At 36.6% G+C, this 18,400-nt stretch overlaps 1 protein-coding gene across 1 annotated transcript in view; it reads right to left on the reverse strand.

Moving 5' to 3' along the window:
- Positions 1–18,400, reverse strand: part of FAF1 (Fas associated factor 1) — a 272,766-nt gene that overhangs the window by 151,686 nt on the left and 102,680 nt on the right. The gene's annotated exons all lie outside the window — the stretch shown is intronic.

Below are 18,400 nucleotides of genomic sequence, written 5' to 3' on the forward strand. Positions count from 1 at the left end.
TCTCCACTTATAAGTATGCATTGAGCAAATCCAATCTACTGAAACACTATTCACCACCAAGAGTAGCAAACAAATTTTCAGTATGAGGTAGTAGATAGTAGTCTGCACATAAAACTGGATTCAGTGTCACCTTGAAATCTCCCCAAATGCAGATGGAGCCATCCTTCTTGATTACTGGTACAATGGGTATAACCCACCTCACTCTGTGAAACCAGTGACAAGACTCCAATCAGCTTCTGCCAGAGACTTCAGAGCATAAGGCCCAGCTTTGAGCTTGCAATATTTTGTCTGGCTGTCAGACTAAAGAGTGAGTTTCACTGACACGTTGCTCATCTGTCCAAGCTCTTTTTCAGAAATTTTGAAGAGTCTGTCCAGTATTTCTTGAATATTTCAAGGTGCTTTCATGATCACCTTGATCTCAGTCCAATTCGCCTTGAGCTTCTCAAGCCAAGATCTGCCAAATAATGGAAGATACTTTTCTTAATCACATACAGGGGTAAAACAACTGATTGTGAATCTAGTTGTACTTTTGCCCGGATTGTCCCTTTTTGGTTCAATTTTTCCCAAGTATAACTCTTTAAAACTATGGAGGTTTCTTCCAGAGGAACTTGTGAGAAAATCTGGTGATGGGTAGATGCGCAAATCAGTGAAAAAGACAGCTCCACTATCAAGCTCCATTCTTATAGGAACTCCTTGAATCAAGGGTGTGATCCAGCTGCCATCTCTGACTCCAGCTTCTGATAATACATATAGTGCAAGGTCTGAGTCGTGTCACTACAGCTCTTATCTTTCTCCACATTATGAATTCCATATTTCTGTCCTTTCTTAGGTTCACAGTCTTCACAGATGTCTTATTGAATGGATGGTTACTCTGTGTTGCTGATTGTTGAACTGTGCAACTGGTCATGGTAATGTGTCCTTTCTTCTGGCACTTTGTGCAAATAACTAGGCATGCCCCAGCAATCCTTCTCAGTGTGCACAGTTTGTGCACAACAGCTACACAGAAATTCCTTACATTTCCATGGTCTTCAGTCTCGCCAGTTCATGAGATGAACTTTTTGGTTCACACTAAATTCCAGAGACTCCTTCTCTGTGGATTCCATTGCAATAGCTCTTCAACAGCATTTCTGAATGGAAGTACTAATACAGGCAGTAACTTCTTCTGGAAGTGGTCATTGCATAATCCAGAGACTAATTGGTCACACAGGGAATCACTTAATGTTTGTCAAACTGACATAGCTCCGACAACTTCCTTAGAGCAGCAACAAACTGTTACTGACTCTCCAATTCCCTTATTGTCGCTGATGAAACCGAAATCAATCTGCTATCATCGATGGGGTAGGAGAAAGATATTCTTGCGTTGCTTCAGTCATTCCAGCCTATCTGACAGTGCCAGGCACAGTTGGAGAAATATATGAAGTGTCATGACCTGCCTTCAGACACATCACTGTCACCAAGGTTGAAACTCTGTAACCTGCAAGACCACTCCAGACGGACAAATGGCTGAAAACATTCAAGGTACACCCCCATGAAACACAGGTGTCGTTGAACTCACCACCACTGTCCACTGAAAGGTGCCATTTCACTACTCCCCCACGGCATGTCATGCCTCCTGGTCTTCTCCTGCCACAGAGGAGAGGAGTTTTTATTTCTTAGTGCAGTATCTGTGCCCCATCACCCTCTACTGGCTGTGCGCTTCCACTGCAAAACGCAGAATCCTTCCTTTGGCTGTACTTGGGTTCCCTCTGCTGGCTATAGACCCTCAGTGCAGACTACAGGCTGTCTGCCTGCCTGCTTGCCCAAGGTCAGTCAAGATGGTTGCTTGCTTCCACTTCACTTCTTTGTTTGAACAGCTCTAGCAGCAGTAACAGCAGAAACCTCTTCCTTTGTTTTGCTTCTAATTGCCAGCTTCCCCCTCTCTAGCTGGCTGGTTCCAGCTCTACCTGAAGCAAAGAGCATCAGCCTTTTGCTTCTAGAAATCTTCTGCCCTCTTTTTTTTTTTTTAATAGTATTATTTGCTTTCTTTGTCTTCTTTTCCTTTTTGTTGTTCAGCCAATGGGAGCACGGGACACTCCTGGAGTATAAATCCTGCGTCACTAATGTTATATCTGGACCTAGCAGAGAAGGAAATACACAGACACAGAGTGAGCCGATATAAAGGCTGCTCTCGGTTCCCCTCGCTTTATGGTTCTTGCAGCAAAACTGAAACCCACACGAAAGTGAGGCTTTGCCCTGAGGAGGCGGGAGTGCACAAATATTTAAAGGGGCAGGACATCACACTAAGATTTGATGCTTTAGGTTTTATTACACAGTAGGAAAGCCATCCTGTAGACTTTGAAGTCATTAGGAGTAGGATCACATCCATTGAGTAAATTCAGTCCCCTGAAAGTAAGGCCTTGTCTACATTAGGAAATTAGGTCAGTTTAACCATGTCATTCCGAGGTGTGAAAAATCCATACCCCCTGAGCAGCAGTGTTAAGGCAACTTAAATCCCTGCGTAGATACAGCTAGGTCGATGGAAGAAGTCTTCCGTCAATCAAACTACCACCTCTCAGGGAAGTGGACTACCTATGCTGACGGAAGAACCCCTCCCATTGGCGTTCCTAGTGTCTTAAACTGAAGCACTGCAGTGGCATAGTTGTGAGCTGTAGCATTTTAAGTGTGGACAAGCCCTTAGACACTTAATCTAGGCACAGAGTGGAGAGGCACTAAGCTAAATTTTGCTCCCTTTTTCCCCCAAACAGCTATTTCAGTCCATCTCGGAAGTTCTCTTCAGCACCCTGCTCTTCCAGACCTACCGACCAATCGGATATTTATATGGCCCCTGTTACAATAGAAACTGAGCACCTCACAGGTTTGGATGAATTTATCGTAAGATCCCATAAGGCAGGGAACTGCTATTGTTCCCATTTCTACAGATGGGGAACTGAGAGACTTAAAGAGGACTAAGGTCCGTAGTGCACGCTGATGTACCCCGCTTTGAACTGGGGTAGATTAAAGTGCACTACAGAACTTTTAGTGCATGATCCACACAGACGTTTAGGGTGCTGCGGGAAAGTACGGGATAGTTCACAGCAAGCTGGGATGTAAATCTAAGTGTTCATACAGACAAGCTCTAAGACTTTAAAATTCCATCAACTATCCTAAGTGCCCTCAGTACCTAAATCCCTTCTGAAAATGAGATTTAGCTCCTAAATCGGTTAGGCATTATGATGCTAAGTGCAGCAACGCCAAATAACTTTAAAAATCTGGGCCTAAGTGACTTGCTTAAGGTCACAAAGGAAGTCTGGCACAGGGGCAGATTTGACAGAGCTAGAAATTGAACTAAAGAGTCTCACAGAGGCTAGCACCCTACCCAATGAACAATCATAAAAACATAAGAATGGCCATACTAGATCATACCAATAGTCCATATAGCTTAGTATCCTGTTTTCTGAAAGTGGTCAATGACAGGTGCCTCAGAGGGAATGAACAGAATAGGTAAACATCAAGTGATCCATCCTATCACCCATTCCCAGCCTCTGGCAAACCCTGCCTATCTTGGCTTTACAGCACAGGGAGTTATTTTCTATTTATGAGAATTAAATGAGTAAAAAACAGAAAAAAGGAAAAGAAAAACCAATTACAACTCAAAAAAAGAATAAAAGGACACCAGATTGTTAATAGAGTTTGTTTCCTAAAATTTAAAGATATTTTAATTTAATTTAATTAACTAAATGTTAATTCCAGAAACAACAATTAGGGGGACATAAAAACTTCTAGTGTAGCTATTAGGCATAATATTTTGTTCAGAATTTGATCTTTTGCTTAAAAACCTAGTATGCAAAACAGACTGTTAATAATCTCTACAGATGGACATTCATTGATGAGTTTCAGAGTTACGGTTCAAAAGCCCTTCAACTTCCCAGAAAGCAGTAGTAATAACCAGAGACCAAAACCATCACATTTAAAATAGTGCTCATTTACATTAATATTTCTAGTATTATAGTTTCATAAAGAGAAACTTTAAAAAAAAACAGGATAGCCACTCTTTTCTATTTTGAAAGCAAAGAACTATGTAAAAGAGAAATCTTTTGTGAACCATGAGACCTTTTTTGCAGAAGGAAATGAATAAATCAAGGGATAAAAAGAGGGAATGGGGAAGGAATGAGAGGTGAACACCAATGGAAAGGCTGAAAGAGGAAATAAGAAATAGAGGAGAAAGAACAAAAGGACCCCAAAAGGAAGCGGAAAGAGAAAAATGGAGGGGAAAAAAGGCTTAGCAGACAAGAGACAAATTTGACCCAAGGGAAAGAAGATGATATAGAAAGATGACTGCCAAGTTGTTAGCATGAATCAGGACTGAGAGATCCTGGATTTGATTTTTTAATTGAAACAGGGCCACATGCTCAGATCCTGGAGTTTGAGAAGGTTGATCTGTAGCTCTCTCTCTCTCTCACAGAAGAAGTTTCCTGAGCCGACAGTTGTTGAAGTTTGAGCCAAACACTAAGACTGGCATTTATGGTGATGACTTTTCACTGGAGTTCCCAAAGAGGCAGTCCTTTTCCGAAGGTTAATGGCTCTACCTACTACAAACTGGTCTGAAAAATTGTGATACAGCATTGATAATCCATTCCCGTCAGGGTAGGACTATACCTGCATGGATACTTACATAGGTTCCTACTTGAATATTAGTTTATCATAGACCCTTGGTGAGAAACTGGATCAACACCTGAACTGCGCTGACAGTCTCTTAGAAGATCAGAGCCTTTATCAGAGGCTTGTACAGGAAAAATTACATAAATCTTGCAGTAGTGGAGGAAATCTACAATGAGTCTGGGATTCCTAGAGAATATTCTATATATACATATAGGATAGGTCAGACTTCATCTCTAATACACAGGTATGCAAGGCACCCAAAGCAAAGCAGTAATTGCGGGAGCGGGGGGGCCGGCAATGGGAGACAAGCGATTTTCAGGCCTATTTATTAACCTGGTGTTATGCTCTTTTGGGGGAGAGGCTGTCTTTTTTTACTGTATCTCTGTCCAGTGACTAGTAGAACAGGATTCTGATCTTTGATGGTTTTTCTTAATCCCTACTGCAGTTCTAATCATGGTCATAGCCTTCGCTGGGCTCTATCACTACAACGAGATATTAGATTATCTGCATCTTGTAATATTTGTATATTAGAAAGGAAGTTAGCCATTTCAGATCTCAAATGAGCTGGCTTCCTTCTGATCTTTTCAGCATAGTGAACAGAAATAAGTATATGTCCTGGAAGTTTTACTCATTTGGCATAGGACAGTCTGGCTTGACATACAGAACATGTTTGCTTGACATATTTGTAGAAGGGATGTCTCTTTTTCTTGGAAGGAGAGAAATGAATATTAAGACATAACAAGGAGATGACAAAGAGACACCAACCACTTGTAGATTTTCCCCGTCAGTGGTGGTGGAGGTTGGAGGAATCAAAGTCTGCATAGAAAGGCTCTAGGTTCCTGGTTTCAAAACCCTCTTTGTCTTGTTCAGAAGGGTGGGAATTCTTAAGTTTGCTTTTGGAAATCCTGTTGCCATGGTCTCTTTCAAAAAAGGGATAGCAGCATGAAATATAAGACAATCTCAAAAACCCCATAAAAACAGTCTTTTAGAAAGAAGAAAGAGAAAGAGGACTAGGTAGAATAAGTCCTGTAGATTTCTTCTCCTCTTCAACATCTCAGAAAAGTCTCTCTTCTTTAAATGAAATGGCAATGAGATGATGTTAGGAACTCTGATTGTCAGGGAACACAAAGCCTAACTGAGCAGACGTCATGCTGCATCATAAAGGGAACTGGAGTCAACAGTGAGTCACCTCAGCCACAATCCCATAAGTCCTGAACCCTGGCTTTGATATGCTATGTCACTGCTAGCTGCAGTTCCCTTGGATAAGAGTAATTTTGTTTTGTTCTCCAAGCAAATTCATTTAAATTGCTCTCCAATTTCCTTTCACATCTCTTTGAGGGATGTGAATTGAACAGAGGAACTTAAAAAAGAGAGAATAAATTCTCATGACCTATGGATTTCATTGGGTAGTAACTATAATTTATGAATGGCCATAGGTTAAAAGGGTTTCTGTCTAATCACTCCCACAATTCCCTAATTTCTTCTCTCACTTAAATCTTCAGAGAGGAAACAAACCTCCTGCTTGTGCCTACCATCACAAAGTTGATCTTTAAGGACTTTGGGAACCTCATCCTTAGAAAGTTCAAAACGGGAGGATGTTGAACTTGATTAACATCTCCAATCATTCTAGCAAACTGCTTGGACTAATATGGGGAAGTCTGGCAGTAGCACTTCTTCCCTAATCTAAGGTGCTTGACAAAATCCTGGCTCCACTCCTAAAAGATCTCGAGAGTATCTCCCATTCATAGTCCTGAGTGAACTCTGAAAACAGGGCATGCCAGAGGAAATCTGGCTAAGGAGAGAGAGAGATAAAAGGATACCCATGAAAGGGGGAGGAGGAGCTCAGACACCCTTCACACTGAATGAATGGGCATTAAGAAGGACCATTTCCTGATTATAAAAGGCAGTTCAGTGAAATCTAAGAACATAAAAATGGCCATATTGTAACAGTTAATTTAGACCCCATCATTTTATATTCATAGTTGGGATTATGTTTTCCAACGTGCATTATTTTGCATTTATCAACACTGAATTTCATCTGCCATTTTGTTGCCCAGTCACCCAGTTTTGTAAGATCCATTTATAACTCTTCGCAGTCTGCTTTGGACTTAACTATCTTGAGTAGTTTTATATCAACTGCAAATTTTGGCACCTCACTGTTTACCGCTTTTTCCAGATCATTTATGATCATCACTCACTGATGTAAATGACAGTGGAGTTAAGGCTGACAGAACCATGCTATGATACTTCAGGGTTTAGCCCTCTAAATCTGTGATAGAGAAATTAAAAAATGACTTCGAGCAGCTTCTCTTAGGTGGAAGTGGTTGGAGCTTTTCTGAGGGGTGACAAACAAATGGAAGTGAAAGTGAGAGAAGGAATCCCACCTGGGTGCTCTGGTCCACTGTACTATGTTGATGCAGGACATCAATACGCCCAAACTTCTGTACGTATACCAGAGTTGCTCCTTTTCCCCTTCAGGTGGTCTGAGAGAACTTCTGCAGGCAATTCAAGGATATCAATATCTTATGTGATATTGTGGCTATCTGTATCCCCACAGTTAGGGTCAAGTGATTCTTTTCTATGTTTAAGATGAAGCCGAGGACTTGAAGAAATCGTTTGTGTCTTTAAATTGACTTCCACCACTTCCTCCCCATTGACAGCCCTGATAGACACAACAAGGAATGGATATAAGGATCCTTCCTTCCTCAGGATGGGCACCAGAACTACCAGTACCTTGGTGAAAACTCAGGCGCAGAAGCCATGCCAAAGGGCAGTGTGCACACTGAAAATGCTGGGAGCTGCATGCAAAGCAGAGGAAATGCCTGTAGTGCTGAATAATAAGCATGCAAGCATGTCAGCCTCCCTCAGTTCTTTGGAGAATAGGAAATCTCTGCTATTGATCATTGCTAGGATGGATTTCAGCATCTCCATTTTGAGCTTGGGTTTGTGTTGATATGTGGGAACTTGCAATAAAAAAAAAATTACCCTAACACTTAGAGGGAAGATAACTGAGTAAATTTCCTTCTTTTCTCAGCTTTGTACTTGCTTCTTGCTCTGATACGGATTAGATGGTGAATAACTATGAGCATGTTCTCCTCTCCTCTGGGTTCCTCACCACCGAGGAAGTGAGAAATCTTGGTTTGGGTGAATTCTGCAGTCTAAGGAGTAACCCCTTGGTCATCATATCTAAGACCAGTGAGTTCCATATGATAGGAGCCCAACTATGCTGTGAGGATCCTCCTCAGACAGTCTCCCAGAGTGAGTAGTGCCAATTATTTTGCCACCATGACAGATGGGTGACCAGAGAACTTTTCTCTGGATTTACTGGTTCCTGTGAAGAGCTACAGTCTTTTCTGGAGTACTTAGTGGACAGAGGACTTCAAAATGACTGTTTATGTCTGCAATACTGCTTGCATTCCTTCTGGTACAGTCTGATCAGAGTAAATCTTTTTTGATTATCCTCTGCCATGACTTGGTCTAGTAATTATCCAGTTAGTCTGTTTCCTATATTGTAGTAGGTGCACAAAAGTGAACACAGCATAGGAGGTGCTGGCTCACCAGAGATGTATAATGAAACTCTTTTCCACCGTGCTCCATAATGTGATGCCTCTCCAGTTAAAAACTGGGAGGGGGAAAGAGGAAGGTTGGTTGGTTTATTTATTTACATGCTATACTACATTGCAAGCTCATATTGAATCTGCTGTCCACTATCACCCCTATATATCGTTTGGCATTCCAAGTATCTCAAGAATATCTGCATCTTGAATTATTTCCCCACTATTTGTAAAGTAGATGTAAAGCTTGGTACAACTCCAAAATATAGTGATAAAAATTTATAGTTAGCAAATTGTTTGGCTAAATCTTTTATGTCTGATGAAAGATTATCATTGTAATTAATCAGCAAATTACAGACTTTGTAAATAGGCAGTCGCAAATTTGGCTCTGTATCAATCATTTTAGACCAGCTGAGTAGAAATTCACACAACCCTGGGAACAGCAAATGAAGTGCTCTTTCATTTTTAATTCACTTGAAACTTTGAAGAAAAATAATTGTTCTATTTAAAAATGTCAATTTTTCAATACTTTTGTAAATCATTCAATTTTAGCGTAGGTACATATACTTTATCTAATTTAGGAACATAGGAACTATCTAGCTGTTAAGTTTACTTTAGTTGCACAATGAATTTTATAAGTAAAGATGTAACAAGATTAAAATCACTTCTTTACATTGTTTTGACTATATCTTAGACAAGTATTAGGCTTATACTCATATCACTATCATATTAAGAGTATTCTAGTAATTCTTCTAAATAAGCCTAAAAACTAATGCTCTGGCTATTCACAAGATACAATAATATCAACATTCCTGCTCTGAGCTTTTCCAGTCTACTGAGATGACCCTGTGCAAAGATGCTTGTTTTGGCTATGTCTACTTTGCTTAAGCTACAAGGATGGGAACAGCTGCATTTGGGAACAACTTAAAACAAATTTCATCGTGGTGGCACCTAATCCAGAGCCTGGTACAAGCAGCATGGAAAAGTCAGTGTCAAAATTAAACAATGCAAGCTTTTCTAGGAACAGATGCTTTTTCCTTGCAGCTGTAAAAACCTTAAAACAATCCTGTACCCCTCTTTCTGGTCACGCAACTACCACAAAGCAAGGCATACATTTTGCCACTTATTGCAAATGTTTGCTGAGAGCTTTATAGTCCTTTTTAAAAACAGTAACAGGGATTTATTGAGAGTGATTATGAGACTATTTTACACCTTAAATGAGTGCAGGATTCTTTAATTTATGCCCATGAATCTTGATGTATTAACAAATTAAAATAATTTTATGTCAATATTGTATGTGCCACTTTACACAAAAAATAGGAGTACAGCATTTTTCGAAGATAAAAATCATATCTAGTAGCTTTATTTAAAGAGGAGCATACATTTTAGCACTGACTATAATGCTCTGGCAAAAGTATAAATTATTTGATTTTAACAACATTTTCATGGTATTTGTTAGCTATTAATTGGTGATAACTGAATAAACATTTTGCATGACAATGAGAGAATGTTATAATGTAGTACAATAATAATACTAGTTTATTAAGACATTGTAGGCTGCTTCACTAATATATTATGCCTTTAGCAATATGGATTATAAATTAGTTAAATAACTGCCATGCCAAATTCTTGATGCTCCAAAAACAGTACATTGTTTTAAGTTCTTTAGTATATTTCTATGAAATCAATGGACTAATATTTTTAACATGGACATAAACAAACTGTCCTTCATTATTGAAAAAGTTCTGTACCTCAATGAACAGAAGTAAGCCATCAAACTCCTAGTAATTTGCAGCATCATCATCCCAATTCTGTTCTATATTAGCTACAGAATTTTCTTTTATGCTATCCTTCATTATGTGTAAAGTGATAGTACCAACTAGCTTTACGCAGATACAATATTTTAAAATATTTTCTAACAAAACAATGCTCTCAAATTGTTCATTCTTTCCTTTGATACCCGAATTAAAAAAAAACAAACAAAAAAAAAACTTTTCCAAAACAGTTCATTAGCACCTAACTATTTATAAGTGTAACTGATGTTTAATGAGAAAACGTTGCTTTATGCCAAATATAATTCGCATAAATAAAATTCTGCTTGTATGAAAACAAAACAAGATTGCAATTCAGTTTTTCATTTTTTTTTTACATATTTCTAAATTATATAATCATAGGAATGATCGTATTATAGTTAACCAACAAACATGCAGAACAGGGAAACCAATACACATTGATGTACAAGCTAAAAATAAATAAATCACATTTAAAAAAAAATGTTTGTGCCAGCATTTAGATTTTTGGTTTCTGATTGATGTTGATGTATAGTATATAAATTATAGTGCTGTATGTTATATTATTTTGCTATTTCAAATGACAAGAGCTGGAAAAGTAGCTGCTTCATATGTTCATAAATTGTAGCTGCTTACATTTTCTTGTCATTTTACACTAACACCTTTTCAATAGCTAGCATTATGCCAGGAGCCTTGCCCAAAAATACATTAACTCTCTGAAAGTAAGCTGTAGCAAATACCTGTAAGACAAAATTACAATACTGAGTTACATTTTTAAATTTGAGTGGTTTAAAACCACTCAGTTTGCTAAATTAGGGCCTGACCTCAAAAACTTTTAGCATCACAAATTGTCTTAAATTACATGAATAAACCCATTCACTTCAATATGATTATTTGTGAGCGTAAGGACTACTCACATGACCGAGCAGTCACAGGATATGATTTCTCATAAATTGATATTTTATTTTTTGAGGATTTCTCTGAACTCCAGTCCCCATTTATGGGCTATATAAATATATACACATACACACACAAACTACAAGTGTTCACAAACCAAAAGCTAACAGATGTGTGACTTCTAATTAGTTATAATAATCTGTGCCTCAATGCTATTGGAACAAGCCTGTCTCTTTTCTTTGGAAATTAAACAGCTTCCTTTGGAGTTTTAAACTCTCAGGGTACTTCAAAGCCTATGTTAAAAAAACTGCTTTGATTAAAATTTTAGACATCTACAGTGATAACTTTATGAAAGGAAAATATTAAATTATAATTATCCTAAACAGACACAGTCTTGTGAAACTAACCCTACATTCATATTAAAATACAAAGGATTGACTATAATGAATTTGATTCATCCTTAGACACAAAGCTTTACCACAGTAAACTCAGTCAACTGTTGCTCTTGCTTTTATATTCATAGTAGTTAAATAGCGCACTTTAAAACAAAAAAAACTCCAATTGGCTTTTCATACATCCACCCTCCCCAAAAATAACGCACTTGAAAAACCCAAATGATATGAAAAGGCTTCAAGGCCTCTTTTCTCCCTTTCATAGCGCTTTTTTTTTTATTTCTGTTTGCAGTAATCTGCCTTTCACTTTCTCATTGCTACAGAACAAACGAGGAGGCTCAGCACTTTGAAAAGGGGGCTCAATGTGTAATGGGTCCACTAGAATTAATTTAGTTGCACCAAATCCATTGAGCACTGGGTTTTTTTTCTCTTCTCAAATCATTTTGAGTCCAACGCAGCCCTCAGCCTTTGTAATTCTAGTAAAGCACTTAAAGTGCACAGTAGGTGTTCATCAGGACCATCTGGTCAAAAGCAAAACAAGCTGCTGATTTTGCCTTTGAATAGAATGAAGCAAGTGTGAATTAGTCTCTTCAATTAGCACTATTACAACCTGTCAAGTGCATATTGTAAAACAGGATTATTACAGTATTGGTCACCAGTGCAATTATTTACTCTCTGCCTTTTCTTGCATATAAAAATGTCCATGTTTATTAGTTTCTGATAACTGAAAATGATTTCTTTAAAGCTATGCATTCCCAAACCACCAAAATACAAATTACAGGTTATCAAACATATTCTGTCAGTAATATGTTTTTTCATAATTAGGAGAGAAGTAAAATAATGCCCTGCATCTCATAAGCTTTGTTTCTGCAGCTCAAAAAAGAAAAGGGGTAACAGTTCTATAGATTTGCCAGTACGATCACTTAAAAACCGAACTATTTCCAAAACCAATTTTAAAGGTCTAATAAAGTTGTCACTTCCAAACAGGTACACAGTGGATATTTTTTTACGCTGTCATTTCCTTAGGGGCTTCTTTCTCATATAACGTGTAACATGTGACCGTTTTACAAAATGATTAACACCAATTTATTCAGCTGACACAGCTTGGTTTAACAAATATGCTATTATTCCTCAAAAGTTAATAAGGCCACAGGAATAATTTAGAAAACACAATTCAGATTTGCCTTAACAAAAATCTGATTAAGGATGAAATTTATGGCCCTTTAGCTTAAGAAGTATCTTTTTTATTCTTGCTAACATTTAATTATGCTTTTAAGTGTTTTTTAAAGTCAAAAACATTAACTTGATCTATATTACTTGTTTAAACACCACAGGATCTACAGTGAACGAAGTATGTGCTGTAATATTAAATTATCCAATGTATATTAAAGCCAATTTGTTATGTAACTCATTTCTTTCACAAACAAACAAAAATTCAGTTTTAATAAATAAAACAAATGAAATTAAAAATCCTCAACTTGGACTCAATATCAGAGTAAGACCTTTTTTAATTTCTTGGATAATTAAAAATGTATTGACCAATCCCAGAACAGAGTATATGTGCATTGCCCACTGGGTATTAACAGTCATCTGTAATAACTATTGATCTAGTGTATTAGCATTACAATAGTTTACTTAAATATTTAAACAAGACAGGTAAGAATTTTACATCAGTAAAATGTTTTATGAAAAGTAAACTAGTTTTAATAGATGTAACATACCAAATAAGTATTAGGACATCTTGATGTCTGAATCAGCCTTGGGCTAATTTATGTTGCAATTATTTAGCAGCAATATTAATATGATCAATATGATTGATGTATCTAGTTCATGTTCCTCATGGTAATTTTTAATCTTTACTATGAGTTGCTCTAACTCAACAACAGTTGGTTTGAAATGATTTCATAAAACATCAAAACACAAACAAAAAGAAAATGAAAAAGAAAACAGTGCAAAAACTCCCTTCAGTTGGAGTAACTATTTTTCTGCACACAGAAAGGATTCCTCCCACATACATGTATCTATTTATTGCTTTTATCTAGATCCCTTTTATGAGGGGTCTCAGCCTATATTGTATGGTTTCATTTTTGTAGTTTTTTGGCATCGATCCAGTAACAACTAAAGTTAAAAAAGGGGACACACAGAATTTTAAACCGTGGCAGTGGTTTACTGTCAATATACAATTATATTTTTAGCAATACAAGCTACTAAAACCACATGAAAGCCAAACACACCATAGAAAATACCAACGATTAAAACATATATGTTTTAAAATATTAAAACTAAAGACAAATCTGATTGTATCTCACCAATTCGAAGACAGCTGCAATCAATGTATCTCAGCTAGTCTGTTAAATATTGTGTTGCAGAGTCTTTGCACCTTAATTATCTACAAAAGCTCAGACCAATGAACCCGAATGAGTGACAAGATGAAGTTAACGTACCAGAGGACAGCGTGGACTATCAGGGATGGCTACTGATAACTATAGCATAACTTGTCCCCATAGAGCAGCACATACAGAAGTTACTTTTGGACACATTGTTTTCATATGCCATTTTACCCATTCCAATCTTTGTGCAGCAAAGAACAAACAGACTACCTGTCACAGGTAGTAAGATACTAACCAGCTACCCTCACTTAGATTAACTTACTGGCTAAAGCAACTGACTAGGAAGCTGCTGCAGGCATGCAAAGGAAGCTTTCATTTAGGAATCCATCTTCTTTGCATTTTATATGTAGATCTCATGTTTTACCAGGCATCACAATGCCTGGCACATGTTTTTGCCTAGTACTCTGATCTAATATTTCCAGTAGTAAAAAAACACCACCATAGATCTTTTTTCAGAAGGCCTTAAGGTTTCTGCACATTTTATTTTTTTTCACCCTTTAACGGACACAGCTTGTGCACACTAGGTGTGCTTCTTCTCTAACCGTGCACAACAGGAATCACATTAGGTATCAAAAACCAATAAAGTCAATAAGATAGATAAATAAAAACCATCACACAAAAGTTATTCATAGTCTATCCTTTTTAACGTAAATGTATCTGGTTAAGATGTTTTGAATAGGTTTTCAATTTCTATGCAGTTTATCTTTTTTAAAAACAGTGAACCATGTATGTGTATGTTATGATCAGTCAGAAAAAAGAAATAACTCCCAAAAATCAGAATTTGCCACCTAAACTGAGGTTTCTGAACTCATTTATAAACCCTATGTGGGCAGTTCCACTTTGGAATGAGAAAAAAAAACCATGCTTTTTAGGACAAATGTTAAGTATCTCCCTTTAAAGAGATAAGAACCTCCCTCCCTCCCCTTCAGTAGCATGCCCACAACGTGAGATATATAGAGAATTTCAGACAGAAGGATTAACTTCATTTTAGAGAAACATCATCACAATTTAAACACTTCTGTTCAAAAATAAGAAGAAATCAGGTTCTTGATGACAGACATGACAGAATGTAGCTATGTCTTTGTCCGTTCTTAGTAATCCCTACACATCCAACTATAGACCCCTTTATCTGTATAGCTCCTTGTCTCAAAATTCATACTACTTTAACTTCCAACCGCTGATAATGTCTAAAAGTTATGACAGCAGTGTAAAAAAAGAAAAACAATCCCTCCGCAAAAAAATCCATTTAGACTGAAAACGTCTGATCTTAGAGAATCTTTACATCCTTTTCTTAGAGATTTCACTATATAGTACAATGAAAAGTCTGTATTTTATGTAAATTTGTGAATTTAGAGCCTCTAAACAGATGACACCAAAACTGTTGATTTCCACATCAAAATGTAATCAGTTTACAAAAGAAAACAATCAAGATTTTTCTTGATACACTATCTGGTCATGACTCATTTAAAGGAGCAATTTTACAAGAACAAACACGTTTGAAACCTGTGACACAGATTAATTTGCAATTTAGGACAAGATGGTATCATTAAGATTCCAAGTTAATAATTCTTCTCCACATCACTAAATAAACACACACACACACACACACACCACACCCCTCCAAACAATATCCCTCACACATCTAAAAAGATAGAATTAAAACTGGAACTCAATCTATTTTTTAAGCATCCCTACAGCCTGGTGATCCCACATCAAATATAGCTGATATTCAGTTTTAGCACTATTAATTCTTAATTAAGTCTTACTATATAAGTGGTTGGAGGTGTGAGAAAAAACCCGCAAGCCTACAAATGGACCCAAATCAGCCCCCGAAATCCAAACACCCTGCTATTTTGGAAGATATATAAGGGAGAGAGCATGAATCCAGATCTGAACTTTGTGACTCAAATCTAGCTCTACTGCAAACTTGTCTGCCCAGTTGTTTCTCGGAGGACAATATGTATGTAAAACAGCAAGGTTTCATGAAATAACCATTTCGTCAATTTTAGGTACTTTGTAACGTATATTCTAAAGGGAATGGGCACAAAACTGAAATGAAGTAAAGCTTGGTACTTAACACACAGATTTACCCTAACTCACTGCAAAAATATTCATGACATGGTTTTAAAATGTTATGTAGAAAATAGCTTGGAAAAAATATTTACTTCTTTCAAGTCACTGCAGCATTAAAATATGTTTAACAATCCAAACAACTGGCCCCGGAGAGACAGTTGCATTGAACTGTGGCAAGCAATGGAACATTTATAGAATTTTAAATATTTCTTTTAATAATTGATGTAGTCATTTTGAATCTTTCTGCATAGGATATCAGGTGTGAGTAGATTGCATTAACACTGCTTAAACATTTCAACTTGTCAGTATGACCAACTCGATTTCTGAAATATTTGCAGTATTTTCCCATCGAAACAGTAATAAAGGTAAAATAAATATATGCCACTGCTTTATAATCACTGAACATTAATGAATATTTTATGTCTTTTTAAATCTCCCTGTTTAATTTAAAAGGGTGAAATTAAGTCTCCTTCCTGCAATATGCCAATTATCTGTAAATCAAACAACAACTTGGCCATTATATTCCTTTTTGTTAATATACGAGAAGCTAATTTGAAAACACTGAATGGCATTTTTAGATAATAATTGAATAGTCCTTCCTGCCCTCTTGTGGTAGTCAACTGCAACTTGCGTAAAGCATTTCAGCTACCACAAAAAAATACCAGAAAATAAAAAAACTATTAATTTGTTGATGTGTGAATGGGAAAAAGTGAAAAAAAAATCTTCCAACAGTCTGTGGAGAAAAAAATTTCACTGATCCACAAAAAAAAAAAAAAAAAAAAAAAAATTACCACACAAGGGAACTACATTCAATAATTGTGTGTTACAATTCTCATTATATGCTAAAAGTATAAAAATAATTAAATTAAAAAACATTTGGGAGTTAACACCCAAAAGAAACCTCTGATTCTGCAATTTGATCAATGTGAGCAGACTCTTCATTGCATGCAGATCCCTACTGATTGCAATGGGAGTCTGTGCAGATTTAAGTGACCACCCATTCAGATCCCATTGCAGGATCTTCTGCAGGTTTCTTAAAGTAAGACGGTCTAGAGTTATACTTTTTGCTTGGCATTTAGTGCATTTGGTTTTGCTCAGCAATTGCATGGATAATTTTATACATCATATGTGAAGCATTACCCAAGAGCGTTACCTAAGTACAATAGTGTAGCGTGAGACAAGGACACCATAAGACTTATTGCTGAATTTCTTTTCTTGTTGTGGTTTATGTGAGAATTATGTATTTTAACAGATTCTTTTTAAAATGGAATTACTTTTGTGTAACAATACTGTAACAAGTTGAAATAATCCTGTCATTATAGCAGACAAGGCAACTTCAGTGAACATAAAAATACGCAGTATATCATAGTTACTATATCAGATCTCTGGCTCCTCCAGACTCAATAAAGCCATTGAAGAAATAATAATGTGTTAACATTTTGGGTAGCTAGACAAAAACAACATAAGAAAACGCTAATATATATATGTGATTAACTGCTTTTTAGGAGTTGGTAATTTCATTAAAAAAATTAGTATTAAAAAAGCACAAATCCACAATTATAAATTACCAGCAGTCTTCAAATTAAGAAGTATTTATTTATAACAAGTCCAAAAGTTTGTCCCCACAAGAAGTTGTGTTGCAGGAGTGTGCTTGTGTATTTATATTTAGAATAGTTAATTATATTAAAAATCCATTTTAAAAGACAAAAATATGTGCATGAGAGGGATGACATTTTTATGTCATATTTCAGACAAGGGAATTTAAAATAGCCCACCTCGAGATATCACAAAAAATAGTATTAATAGTGATGAAAATGATGAAGGCCCCTTTACTATAGCAGTGTAGGTTATTGGTCCTATAATATTAAAGAACTTAGATTATGCTGTCTGTGACATATTCTAGGGCAGGAAATGTATTTAATCTTCCAAAGCTGACTGGGAAAAAAAACTCAGACCAAAGAAAAACATGTATTTAAATTGGAAATCAAATATTTCATCTCCAGAATTCCCACCAGGAAATATTAAGGATTCATTCATGTGCCTAGAATAAGTTTGACAGATTCTTACAAATGGGTTGTGCGCTGGATATCATGTGAAGTAAGACAACTGGCAACAATGTTTTGCTGTAGAAGCAAATTTAGAAATAGACAAGTTCTAAAATTGGAGGGGCAGGATGCATATCAGAGACGATGTTTGTTTCTAGGGGACATAATTCCAGCAGTGTTTTTCGTAACACCACCCCTTGCTGGCCATTTTATGGAACCACAGGGACATCAGCTATACAAAAAACCCGCTTTGCTGCCACCCTAGACAGAGTTAAGGAACCAGCCAGATAGCAGCGAGTTGTGCCAGAGGTGCTTTAAAAAAAAAAAAAAAAAAAAAAAAAAGGGGGGGGGGGGGGGGGCGAGGAGGGAAGAAACCAAGTTAAAAGGAAAGCAACAGAGAGAGCTTCACTGGATTAAAAATAAAGTATACATGGACTATCACTGACTTTCTTCCTCACTCTTCAATAACTACTTTCATGATAAACACTATTCATATATTTTGCTATTGAAGTGTAAACTGTGATAGAAAATCTATTTCTTTTAAATATGTTGAAAATGAATTAATTTTTTAAAACCTTTCTAAGTCTAGTCAGTTAGTTTATCTACAGTAATTTTTGATGA

This window comes from Emydura macquarii, unplaced genomic scaffold (genome assembly GCF_026122565.2).
Source record: "Emydura macquarii macquarii isolate MOO-44397 ecotype Brisbane River unplaced genomic scaffold, CSIRO-AGI_Emac_v2 contig_3506, whole genome shotgun sequence".
NCBI lineage: Eukaryota > Metazoa > Chordata > Testudines > Chelidae > Emydura > Emydura macquarii.